Consider the following 14,328-nt stretch of genomic DNA (forward strand, 5'->3'; position numbering starts at 1 on the left):
CCCTCAAATCCATTGGAAGCAGAGGGGATTTTCCGGTCTTTCCCTTCTTTTCTTTTCTTTTCTTTTTTTTTTTTTTTTTTTTTTTTTTTTTTTTGGAAGATTTTCCGGTGTTTCTGAACACGAGCAAATGTGTCAAATATCAATCATGGATACTTGAAAAAAAATTATCCCCGACCAACTCCAATGGTAGCGTTAAAACTCAAAATTTTAAGTTTTAATATTACTCGTTTACTTAGTATTATGATCTATTAGTATTCATCTTCATTTGTAAGTGAGAGATCTTATGTTTGATTCTCGCTAAAGATGAAGTTGAACCACTTTATTTTGGTAAGTCCCCTGTCAGACTTAGCTCACTCCTCCACTCCCTTAGTGTATATACTATCTTTTGTTAAAAAATAAAAATAAAAAAGATTTTAAACTCACTCTAAGCTTCTCCAATCATTGGACTAAAATATATTTTGGATCAAATTTTTTTTGGGGAAAATTTGACCCGGAAAATAAGTCAATGTTAGTTATTGAGACCCAGTTGATGACATGTCGGTCACTTGCGGAAAAACCAATGACTAATTTTTTTTATCGAACGACCCTCGTGGTTGTTCGTTGGTTCAACAGACGGTCCAACTTCAATTTAAAAAAAATCAAAATAATAAATACATTTAATCCAACCGTTGAGATTGAATATGCACAAATTTTTAACAGCAAAAATTAAATTCAACGGTTAAAACAATTAAAATTTTATTTAAATTAAAATTCACCCGTGAAGTCTATAAATACCTATGTTATTGTTCAAACATCCACACAAAATCTGCTTTCATCAAACAATTCTTCCTTTTTTTTTCTTTCTATGCACCTAGGTGCATTTGTGTTTACGAATGGGTTATGTTGTGCGTTTTTCATGTTCTTTCATGTGGTGCATATGTACAAGAATAAGGTAGGGTTAGTAATTTTCATTAGAGGTGTGTTAAACCCACCCCTTTTTCTTATTTCCCCACCCCACTTAAATGTGAAAATTCTATTGACAACTATGTCTTTTCAGAGGATGACCGTAAGGACCTAAACAATAACCAATTGTATTTTGTCAAATAAGCATTATATTTTTTTTTCATTAAAAACTAAAATAGTAGAAAAAACGAAAAAAATCAGAAAACTCCCACCCCGTTCTCACTATTATAACCACAACAAGTGCACAACCACATGCCTCCCTCACGGCGGTGTCGATGATGGCTACCTTCTTTTCAACTCCTTCCTTTTCCCTGTATCTTATGAGAATGTACAATCTTAATCCAATTCCGGCAGTGAAGGAGATTGTGTACAGCGAAGGAAGATGGATAAACCCATGGAGGTGAGTAGTTTTGAGGCTATGTTGGTGCTGCGAGGGTTGGATGGGGTGGAGCCTGGGTGTTGGTGTGGCTGCCATATTGGGGATCGTGGTGCAGATGGGGTTTGGAGGTCTGTTGCTTCAATGGTTTTGGAATTGGGATGGTTAACCGATTTTTATCATTTTTTTTGTTAAAGATATATATATATATATATATATATATCCTATATATTCTAATAAATAAAATTTAAAATATTTTAGAGATATATAAAAGGTTATATTAGGAATAAGGGTGGGTGGGAAAAGAGAGTTTTTCATTTTTAACTTTTAATGATGGGTGAAATTATAAGATGGGTGGGAAAATAGGACCATGGGGTGGGACTAGTAACACTCTTTTCATTATTTATCAAAATTTAAATATGTTTAGGTTAAATGTTCATCAAAATAAATTAGGATAATCTACATAAATTTTACTTTTCAAAAAAGTTACCAAAAAAATCAGGGTAAAATTATTCTTTAATCATTTCAGGCTAAAATTTTAGTCCAACACATTTGAGGAGAAACACTGTTTCTATGTTAGTACCTAAATTTTTTGGGCTAAAAATTTAGGTTTTAACCTCGACCATTGGAGTTGTCTTATATAATAACATATGACATATCGCCCATGTTCCAGCACATTAAAAAATCTCTTTGAAGTTAGACACGTTTCATGTGATTTTGTTTGTATTACAAGTAAGTGCTCTTTGAGATTGTTTATGTAGCAAGCATATTTGTTAATAACTAAACTTTTTTCTACAAGTGGTTTCATTAGAAACACGTTGGAGTTGAAGTGCCTTGGAAAAAAAGTATATGATATTTGTTTCTTCAAAAAAGTATATATATGATCAAAAGCACTTTCAATTTTTTATGTAACATGAAACCAAAAGAATTTATACTTATTAGAAAGTGTTTGTAATTTTTCAGAAACAATTACAAGCATGTTAGATGATGTTTAGGAAAGTTTATTCCAAAAGACTATGATACATGTGTAAGAAAGTGTTGAGAATGAATCCTACACTGATGCAAAAAAGAACATTGCATGTGCTTATAAGCAAAGATTTAAATATCGATAATATCAGCGAAATATCGCCGATATTATCATTTTTTTGAAGATCCGAAATTTTTTTAACTATCCAAAAAAATTTCGTCAAAATATCACGATATTATCGATAATATCACGATATTTTCAATATTATCAATAAATATCGATAATATCGTAACATAATACTAAAAAATACTTAAATATGTTGAGAAAACTCAACACATACTTCACTTGATCATAGCCCAAAGGCCAATCAAGCTAGGATTTTCTCAGCTGGGGGAATGTGGATTTTATAGGCAAAATTGCTTGCTCACTGCCCTCACATGGGCGATGTGGGACTCCCCCAATGGGAGAGAAAATCAGAATTTTGGCCGAAATTTTACACCCACTTTAAACGGCCATAACTTTGTCAAATCTCAACGAAATCAAGCAAGACAAAAACAAAAGTTGTAGCCCTCGAAGAGAAGAAGAGAATGGTACCTCACACGACGTCTAAATCGTCGTTCTTTGGCCGGAAAATGCCTCGAAAGTCACTGAGATCGGCGGAAACTGGGTAAGATTCAAATGAGTATAACTTTTTTAATACTCAACGAAATTGAGTGAAACAAAAAGGAAAGTTGTACTACTCGACGAGACGAAGAGATTGATACCTTGCACGCCGGCCAACGCGCCGTGGTTTGGCCGGAAATTTCCTCGAAAGCCACTGAGGTCGCCGGAAATTGGGTAAGAGTATAACTTTTTCAATACACAACGAAATTGAGTGAAACAAAAAGGAAAGTTGTAGCCCTCGAAGAGACGAAGAGAATGGTACCTTACACGACGTCTGACTCGTTGTGGTTTGGCCGAAAATTGCCTCGAAAGCCACTGAGGTCGCCGGAATCTGGGTAAGATTCAAATGAGTATAACTTTTTCAATACTCAACGAAATTGAGTGAAACAAAAAGGAAAGTTGTACTACTCGACGAGACGAAGAGATTGATACCTTGCACGCCGGCCAAAATTCAATTGACACACTCCTGGCTTCCAAAATTCAATTCTTTTACTTTATATAAACTTGAAAAAACATAATCGGCATCCAAATTAAAGTTTAGACTTATTCTTATGTGTAAGAAATTTAAAGTATCAAATTCGGCACATTATTCTTCATCATTTTATTCACTTCCCTTTTTTTTTTAATATCCTAAATAAAACCTCCAAATATTGTACTAATTAATTATATATAAATGATTATGGTGTGTTTAAACTTCTTTCATTAATTACTACATATTTTCTATACTCACAATGTTTGCCAGCTCGCTATATAATCAACTTAAATCAGTTAAATCCATCATGCAATGCATTTCCTTCCAATTTTTTGTGATAAACTAATAGATAATTGACTAAATAAACATCCTACAAAGTTTCATTAAAAATTTCCAAGTTTTTCTTACAATTTCCGTGGTTTCCATGTAATTTTTATCGATATCGATATTTTACCGATATTTCCATCGATATTTCCGTGTTTTCGGACTACCGATATTTCCGATATTACCGATATTTTCTTCCTTGGTTGTATGTCACATGATTTGTAATGTTCACATGTTAGACTTTAAAATTCGTAAACGTGAAGGAGTGTGTGGAAAATAAATCTCACATTAATGAGAGAATGAACCTTGCATATACTTATAAATAATTAAGCTACTATTTATATTATCAATTAGTTTTATAATAAAACCTTAATTTTCTTCAAAAAAATTATTTCAATGACTTTTAGATAAATAAATTACTTGAGATATACCGCTACAACGACATTTCAAAGGATAAAATATTATAAATTAAATAATATGAAAGTTGATGATTAGATTAATAAAACATACTCATTCTTATTAGTGACACATCATTAAATTTACAAATAGTATCTACAAAATCAGCCTCGCAGCGTTATCCATATATAAAAGTTTATTGCGTCCAATCCATACCATCTCACTTTCTTTCGGAGGAAGATTCTCTATCCTCCTAATCTCTCCATCCTTCCATGCCCTCTTATTTGAACTGTCATAGTTAAACCTCGTCAAGATCTTATATTGATTTTTTATAGAGATAATAAAACAAAAAATAATATGTGAGAGGAGGGGATGGAAGAGGATGTGAATATGAGGGTATAGAATCCTCATCCCTTTCTTTCTCACCTTGAAGGTTTCTTAAGTCAAGTCTCAACTTAAGGCCATCTCTAACCGAGGGTTGGCCAGAGGGCTCGTTTTAGCCCTCTAGCCCTCCAAGATTCCCCAAGATATTAATATTTTAATGAACAGTACAGGACCATATTTGTCTCCGTCTCCAACCGAGGGCTAAAGGGTCATAGGGCCAAACATAATTTATTATTTAAAAACTACAATTTAAATTCAAATCCAACGGCTAAGTGACGCCAGCTAGCCGTTAGTAGCTGACATCATGCTGACGTCAGCTAGCCGTTGGATTTGAATTTTTTTTTGCTATAAATAGGGTGGATATTGGGCTATAATTCACACAACTTTGAATTCAATCTATTTCAATTCAATCTCTTGCAATCCAATCTCTTTCAATTCAAGTTTGCAATGAATTCCAACTTTGGATCCTCATCCAATTCCAATTAAGGGTCCTTATCCAATTCCAAATTGGAAGCAAAATGGGCGCAAATGAGACGAGAAGATAAGGAGTCTGATGAAGAAGTTCAAGTAAGGCGCAACAAAAAAAACATGGATGCGGCCATGGTGTGTCAGCCAACTGAGGAACAACCTCAATGGGGTGGCTTTGTTGCTGGTCGCTCTTACAAACCACGAAACAGAGCGATGATGCATGCCAATCTGATGAACAACTACTTCAACCCCAACTTGGTGTACACAGAAGAGGATTTCAGACGTCGCTTCCGGATGATGCATTATGTCTTCAAGTGTTTACTTCGTGATGTCCAGCAAGTCAATCCATACTTTCGACAGAAACGGGACAGAACTGGCTGCCCTGGTTTCTCACCTCATCAGAAGGTTACTGTTGCACTCCGAATGATGGCCTATGGCTCATCAGCTGATTCGATGGATGAAACCCATGGTATGTCTGAGTCTACATGCCTTAATACTCTTGAACAATTTTATAACACAATTGTTCAGGTTTACAAAGACGAGTACCTCCGAGAGCCAAATCAAGAATATCTGAATCGGCTCATTCGCAAAGCTGAAGACTGTGGGTTTCCGGGCATGATAGGGTCATTAGACTGCATGCATTGGGATTGGAAGAACTGTTCCACTGGATGGCAATGAGGCTTTAGCGGAAGGTCGAGAAAGCCAACTGTTGTGTTAGAGGCAGTTGCCTCATATGACACATGGATCTGGCATGCTTTCTTTGGAGTCCCTGGACCCCAAAATGACATTACAGTTCTTGGGCGTTCACCCCTCTTTAATAACTTGACGGAAGGTAAAACACCTCAACTTGACTATTACATCAATGGCCGTGAATACAGTATGGGGTATTACTTGGCAGATGACATCTACCCAAAGTGGGCGACACTTGTCCAAGCAATTCCAAACCCTAGGAATGACGCAGAAAGTTGTTTACCTTACACCAAGAGGCATACCGGAAAGATGTTGAGAAAGCTTTCGGTATTCTACAAGCACGGTGGAAGATCATCAGCGAGCCGGCAAGAGGGTGGAGTCGAGAAAATTTGAACTCCATCATTATGTCTTGCATCATATTACACAATATGATAGTGGAGGATGAGCGAGATGGGTATATTGATAGAGAGTCCGATGATGACCAAGAAGATCCAAATAGGTTAAGAAAGGCTCTAGCAAGAATATATGATGGGCCTAATTTGCCTTTCAATCAAAGAACTGGTAGTATCTCTATAAATGAGTACATGAGGCGCTATAGAATGATACGTTCTCATGCCACAAATAAGTACCTACAACAGGATCTTGTTGCACATCTTTGGGCCAAAAGAAACATGGAGTAGGCTTTTAAGTTTTATGTTGTTAAATGTTTTTAAAAATGTTGTTTAAGTTTCATGTTGTTAAATGTTTTTTTATGTTGTATAATTTGTATGTTGGTTAATGTTATTTTGACACACCCCGTCCCGAAGGAGGGCGTGCTGGCCGTCACGTGAGAGTGACGTAACCATTTACATAGTTCGGAAGCTCTTAAAATACAATTACTAAATGGAAACCCCCGAGGGTGAGTCCTACTTTTGTGAATTCTGTCAGAACGCCGATGGGTTCCTCGTGGCCACCAAAGCTCTGCTAACTTAAACCTGGAGGGGCGAAAAACAAAATTGAGTGGGTCAGCAAAACAAAGCTTTTCGAAAATCTTTCATTTAAAACATTTATAACCCCTCGCTGTAAAATCTGTATACTTTCCCAGAAAATAGCATATATATAAACATATATATAAGCAAATATCTCAAATCACTATCCTTTAACATTTTTCAGAAAAATATGCCATGCCAAGTGTCCAAAAACATAATATAGATGCATCAATATAAATCAGGTGAAAATAAATCAACCGGAGACCCTGAAGTGGTCATGTACGACTGATTCTAAAGCTCAACATCCAATCCAACCGGAGTCACCTCGGTGACCTGTACGGTTCAACTCTGCACGTCACTCGGAACTACATATAGTAGTATGTACGATGACAGGTGTATAAATACGCTCTAGTGTTTCTCTCATCAATCATCAGCGCGCATAACTAAGGTCACCCACTAGTCGGAATCACATCTAGTGATATGTACGACTAGCATGTTAACCCTCACATGGTCTGTACGACATCCACCTACTTGGATCCAAGACGAGCGTGCGGTGTGGTGAATAATAATATAAGCACTAACACCTAGGGGCAGGTTATGAGCTTTCAATGCAATTCATATAAAATAATTCATCTGAATAATAATAAAACTCACCTGTGCGTCCACCGCGTCAATTCACATATATATATGCATCAATTATCAATTCATATAGCTCATATCATTCATATCATGCATGCATGGCATTTTAGAAACATACTTTCATTAAAACTCAATTTCTGGGAAAATTCATAGTATATAGGTATAAATAGAAAGTACTGCCCACTCACCTGGAGTTCGCCCTACAACTCCCTAGCACAATACTCCAAGGCGTCATGACGATCGACGCTTAAAACAATAATAAAATCCAACCTCAGAATTCATATCGATAGAATATAACTTATATAAAATACGTCACTACGAAGTTCGATCCGGAAGATCTGCCACTCAGATTTTAAATCCATAACTTTCAGAGGTCCACAATATATCTCTAGGATAACATCCTAAAATTTCATTACCATCCAACGGTCGGATCTCCGTCAATTAACAAAACTAAGTGACGGTTAACATTCTATATTATGGACTTACAACTCCAATTCCGGAAGATCCGCAAATCGGATTCCCAATCCGTAAATTCCTATAATCCTCAAATATTACGTATTACAACGCATCAAAGTTTGGTGACGATCCAACGGTCGGATCGTCAATTCACATTTTCACCTAAATGCGAAACTATAAAACGTTATTTAAAGCACCTAACCAACAATTCTTAATAACTTCTCATACGGTGCTCAAATTGGATATATGAATATACCACATTGACCTACTCGACGTCACGGACGTCAACAAATTTTTAAAATAATTTTTTTAATGTGGCACGCGCCCCCACGCGCCAAGGAAGGCACGGGTCCACGCGCACCTTCTTCCTCGCAAGTTCGCCGGACTGGTTTTTCCGGTGGCCGGAAAACTGGGGAATTTTCAAATGCTTCGTTCTCCTTCGTTTCTCAACCATTTTCTTCTTATAATATATCAATTTGAAGCCCTCAACATGTAGAATCACAATATACTACTTTTAAGCTTCAAAAACAACTAAATCTCACCGGAAAAATCCAAGCAAAACCGGCCAAACTTAACCCTCGTGATCCCGACGTCCAAATCCTTCCAACGAAGCACTCCGAGCTTCCTTGGGACCTCACTAAGCTCACTGTGAGCTTGGATTGTCCTAAAAATCAACCAACAAAAAGTTCATGAATAGTGCCAAACTCGGACCTCGAGTTTTCAACGTGAAAACGAAGGATTCCTTACCTGAAAATGGTGTCTTTGAGTTCGTAGAGTCTTCACGAGCACAATGGTGCCCTTGGCACCTTCGATTCGTGAAGTTTCAGGGTTTTGTGGTGAGGTCCGTACAATTTGAGAGGGAGAGAGTGAGAAACTGAGAGAGTAGTGAGGGAGGAGAGAGAGAGAAGGCACGGGGGAAGGAGGGAGGTCCTATGCGAGTGTGTGGTCCAACCACAACCATACATGACAAATTTAATCCCTAACCACACAAAATACAATCCAAATTTAATCCAACCTAAATTATTTTCTCCAAAAGTTTAGGGATGCAATATAAGTCCAAATAATATAGCACATACACACATACCTTAAAACCATCGAGGGTACTTCCGTCATACTACATTCCCGTTAAAAGTATCTCCGGAACGGGCTGTGACATATTTAATGTTGTTTCATATTGTTTAATGTTGTTTCATGTTACTTAATTTAATTTAATGTTGTATAAATGGCCTAGGAAGTTATAGGAAAAAATTAGAATTGAAAAAAAATATGGAACAAATTTTGTGAAATAGAAGTTATAGGAAAAAAAATGGAATTTAAAAAAATATGAAACAAATTTTGTAAAATAGAAGTTATATGAAAAAAAATATGAATCAAATTTTGTAAAATAGAAGTTATAGGAAAAAAATAGAATTTAAAAAAAAATTGAAACAAATTTTGTGAAATAGAAGTTATAGGAAAAAAAATGGAATTTTAAAAAAATATAAAACAAATTTTGTAAAATAGAAGTTATAGGAAAAAAAATAGAATTTTAAAAAAAATAGAAACAAATTTTGTAAAATAGAATTGAAAAAAAATATGAAACAAAATTTGATTCATATGAAAAGGAAAAAAAAGGGAAAAAAAGAAGGTTAAATTCATATAAAAAAAAAAGTTAATACAATGGCTACTAGCTGTTATATTAAAAAAATTTCAAACTATTAGTGTCGGTTATAACTGACACTAATAGTGTGACATCCCATATCGCCCAGGAGAGTGATCCTTAAATGTATATTCACATCCTTACCTAGCACGAGGCTTTTTGGGAGCTCACTGGCTTCGGGTTCCGTCGGAACTCCGAAGTTAAGCGAGAAGGTGGCTAGAGCACTTCCAGGATGGGTGATCCACTGGGAAGTTGCTCGTGAGTTCCCAAAAACAAAATCGTGAGGGAATGGTAAGCCCAAAGCGGACAATATCTTGCTGCGGTAGTAGAGCGGACCCGGGATGTGGTGGACCCGGGCGGGGATGTGACAAATAGTAATTAAAAAAAATATCTTTGAATAACTATTACTGTCGATTATAACCGACAGTACTAAAAAATCCTTCTTTAATTCTGTTGGTTATAACCGACAACAACTCCGCCTATGTACTTACATTGCCGGTCCCAAGCCCGGATAAAGGAGGAGGGGGAGGGCGTCAGGTAGTCGACAGCCGGCACTCCATGATCACGTCGAATCCTTATGAAAATGAATTCAGAACAAAATTGCGCTAAAGCTAGGGCGTCACCCGTAAGTGGCGCGCTGTGTGGCCCGAGCACAGTGATAAATGAGCAAGGGTCGCTGTATCTCCATCGGCACCCGGATGCAGTGTTAAATGAGCAAGGGGGCCATAGAACGAGAAACGGTGTTGGCATCATCGTGGACAAGACCTTGACATAAGATGTTGTAGATGTCAAGAGGGTAGGAGATAGAATCATGGCAATCAAGATTGTAATAGGACAAGAACTTATCAATGTGATTAGTGCGTACGCACCTCAAGTGGGTTGGATACGAGTTCGAAGGAGAAATTTTGGGAAGACCTTGGAGACTTGGTGCAAGGAATTGCTCAGACGGAGAAGTTATTTATAGGAGGAGATTTAAATGGACACGTGGGCAGGGAGACAGGCAACTATGGAGGTTTTCATGGTGGCCATGGTTTTGGGGAGAGAAACGAGGATGGGGAAGCTATCTTGGATTTTGCAATGGCATATGATCTCTTCTTAGCCAACACCTTCTTTAAGAAGAGAGAAGAACATGTGATCACCTACAAGAGTGGGTCGTCAAAAACACAAATAGATTTTCTTCTAATGAGGAAAGGGGATCGTATAACTTGTAAGGATTGCAAAGTTATACCAGGAGAGAGCGTGGCTAATCAACATCGCTTGTTGGTGATGGATGTACATATCAAAAGAGTGAGACAAAAGAACAAGACTTGGAAGTGTCCAAGGACTAGATGGTGGAATCTAAAAGAAGAAAAACAAGCCATTTTCAAAGAGAAAGTAATCACCCAGTGTGTGTGGGATAGAGATGGGGAAGCTAGCCAAATGTGGGATTCCATGGCTAGTTGTATCCGAAAAGTAGCAAAAGAGGTATTAGGAGAGTCCAAGGGCTTTGCCCCACACCAAAAGGAATCTTGGTGGTGGAATGAGGAGGTACAAATAAAGGTGAAGGCTAAGAAGGAATGTTGTAAAGCCTTATACAAGGATAGGACTGATGAAAATGGTGAAAGGTATAGAAAAGCGAAGCAAGAGGCGAAGAAAGCTGTGAGAGAAGCTAAGTTAGCGGCTTACGACGATATGTATAAACGACTAGATACCAAAGAAGGAGAGTTGGATATCTATAAACTAGCTAGAGCAAGGGAAAAGAAGACAATGGACCTAAACCAAGTGAGGTGCATCAAGGATGAGGATGGAAAGGTTCTTGCTACAGAGAACGCGGTTAAAGACAGATGGAGAGGTTATTTTCATAATCTTTTCAATGAAGGACATGAAATGAGTGCTTCTTTAGGGGAGTTGAGTAACTCAGAAGAGTGTAGAAACTACTCTTTTTATCGTCGAATCCGGAAGGAAGAAGTGGTTGTAGCTTTGAAGAAGATGAAGCATAGAAAAACAATAGGCCCAGACGATATACCAATCGAAGTGTGGAAAGTTTTGGGAGAGACAGGTATAACATGGCTCACTGACCTTTTCAATAGGATTTTGAAAACGAAGAAGATGCCAAATGAGTGGCGAACGAGCACTTTGGTGCCTATCTACAAGAATAAGGGCGACGTACAAAATTGCATGAACTATAGGGGTATTAAGCTAATGAGTCATACAATGAAGCTCTGGGAGAGAGTCATTGAGCATAGATTGAGGCAAGAGACACGGGTTTCGGACAACCAATTCGGGTTCATGCCAGGGCGCTCAACCATGGAGGCAATCTATCTCTTACGAAGATTGATGGAAAGATATAGAGATGGGAAAAAAGGATTTACACATGATCTTTATAGATTTGGAGAAAGCGTATGATAGGGTCCCAAGAGACATTCTTTGGAGGATTTTAGAGAAGAAAGGAGTACGAGTAGCATATATCCAAGCTATAAAGGATATGTATGAAGGAGCAAAGACTGCCGTAAGAACTCATGAAGGACAAACTGAAAGCTTTCCCATAACTGTAGGATTACATCAAGGCTCATCCTTAAGTCCTTATCTTTTTGCGTTGGTAATGGATGAGTTAACAGGACATATTCAAGATGATATTCCTTGGTGTATGCTTTTCGCAGACGATATAGTGTTGATAGATGAAACTCAGGAAGGGGTAAATGCAAAGCTTAACCTTTGGAGAGAAGAGTTGGAATCTAAAGGTCTTCGCCTAAGCTGATCAAAGACAGAATATATGGAGTGCAAGTTCAGTGCAAATGGAGGTCAAAACGAGTTAGGGGTGAGGATCGGAGATCAAGAAATACCAAAGAGCGACCGTTTTCGTTACCTAGGATCTATCTTGCAAAAGAACGGAGAATTAGATGGAGATCTCAACCATAGAATACAAGCTGGATGGATGAAGTGGAAGAGTGCATCCGGCGTGTTGTGTGACCGTCGTATGCCACTGAAGCTCAAGGAAAAATTTTATAGGACGGCAATAAGGCCGGCGATGCTGTATGGCACAGAATGTTGGGCGGTGAAGCATCAACACGTACACAAAATGGGTGTAGCGGAGATGAGGATGCTTCGTTGGATGTGTGGGCACACGAGAAAGGATAAGATTAGGAATGAGGATATCCGGGGTAAAGTAGGAGTAGCCGAAATTGAAGGAAAGATGAGAGAAAATCGGTTACGGTGGTTTGGACATGTGCAAAGAAGGCCTACTGACGCTCCGATTAGAATATGCGACTATGGGACAGAGGTTCAGGGCCGAAGGGGTAGAGGAAGACCTAGGAAAACTTTGGAAGAGACTCTAAGAAAAGACTTAGAGTACTTGGATCTAACGAAAGACATGACACAGGACCGAGCACAATGGCGTTCAAAGATTCATATAGCCGATCCCACTCAGTGACTTGAATTTTCCAAGTCTCAAACCAAGAAGTTTTCCTCACTCGGGAAATTAAGGGAACACTACCTCAACCTACATGCTCCACTCACAAAGCTTCAACAAAAGAAAATTCAAAGAACTTAGCGAAGAAGGCTTTGGTGTATTTAACACAATACGTTGAAATGAAGGAAAGCTTATTTATTGATATCCCCGATAAGCTACAAATATGTACATATACATAAGTCAAAATAAACAAACAAGAGGGAGCCTTCACAAAGGTTGCTTAGGAGAAGTCTCAGCAGTCGGTAGAGCCCCAGAAAGAGAAGGCACCGGAGGGGGAGTATTCGGAGTCTCAGTACTGGACAGAACCCTAGAAGGAGGTGGCATCAGAGGTTGATCATTTGGAGCTTCATTACGCGGTACAGCCCCAGAAGACGAAGGCAATAAATGCCTTTGGAATAAACCCACAAATCTCTGATGATCAAGTAAAACCTGACCATCAGATTACTTCATCTGGTCAAGCTTCATCTTCATGTTTGTAGCATAGTCATGTGCGAGTCGGTGCAACTGTTTATTCTCATGCTTGAGCCCTCTAATCTCCTGTTTGAGACTCATCACTTCAGCCGCCAATGATTCAACTTGGCGAGTTTGAGCAAATAGGCGTTGGGCCATATTAGACACAGAACCTGCACACTGAACACTGAGAGCCAGAGAATCCTTAACAGCTAACTCATCAGACCGTTTGGAAAGTAGTCTGTTATCTTTAGGAGTGAGAAAGTTCCTGGCCACCACCGCAGCGGTCATATCATTCTTCATCACGGAATCCCCAACGGTAAGAGGACCAGTAGGGGAGACGAAGGATGGACGCCATATGTTGTCAGGAGAAGGCGGGGCTGCCTCTTCAACAAGGTTCAAGTCAAAACGACGGTCGGAGGGGCCAGACATTTTCAAAGGTGTTGAAGAGAGAAGAGGTCGGACAAATCAAGATCTTAGAAGTGCAAGAATGAAGCTTCTACTGGTGGAGATTCAAGTGTGCTTTGGAACTTAATGCCAGCCCCTATAAAAATCTGCACTCGACGGAGCTTTAGAAATCGAAGAGGCGTTTGCTTTCTCAAAAGCAAGGCTGCTCAGATACCACGAGGGTCGATCTCAGAAATCGAAGAGGCGTTTGCTTTCTCAAAAGCTGGGCTGCGCAAAGACCACGAGGGCCGATCTCAGAAATCGAAGAGGCGCTTGCTTTCTCAAAAGCTGGCTGCTCAGAGACCACGAGGGCGGATCTCAGAAATCGAAGAGGCACCTACTTTTCCAGCCTTGTCAGCACCTGTCACACGCACACTCAGCTTTGCGGAAATTATGGGCATTCGGTCGAAGACTTCTGGTGAAGTAGAAAGCACATGAGTTTTACTGTTCAATCACCCACTTCCCACACGCAACAGTAGCTCATGGGTACCACAGATAACTTTGCCAAAGTTCTCTGCCAAAGTTGAACACGTGAAGCTTGCAGCTCCCACTACATCACTCTGACCAAGAAGGGTAAAAGAATAGCAAAGAAACAACAC

At 38.7% G+C, this 14,328-nt stretch overlaps 1 long non-coding RNA gene across 1 annotated transcript; it reads right to left on the bottom strand.

The window, feature by feature from the left end:
• Positions 1-2,879: 2,879 nt before the first annotated feature.
• Positions 2,880-3,481, bottom strand: LOC126598504 (uncharacterized). Its single transcript, XR_007614864.1, has 3 exons — positions 3,211-3,481; positions 3,050-3,102; positions 2,880-2,948 (listed from the first exon to the last, which is right to left on the bottom strand). It is a non-coding gene; the product is annotated as an uncharacterized LOC126598504 (long non-coding RNA).
• Positions 3,482-14,328: the final 10,847 nt, after the last annotated feature.

The sequence above is a fragment of the Malus sylvestris genome, chromosome 2 (genome assembly GCF_916048215.2).
Source record: "Malus sylvestris chromosome 2, drMalSylv7.2, whole genome shotgun sequence".
Lineage (NCBI taxonomy): Eukaryota > Viridiplantae > Streptophyta > Magnoliopsida > Rosales > Rosaceae > Malus > Malus sylvestris.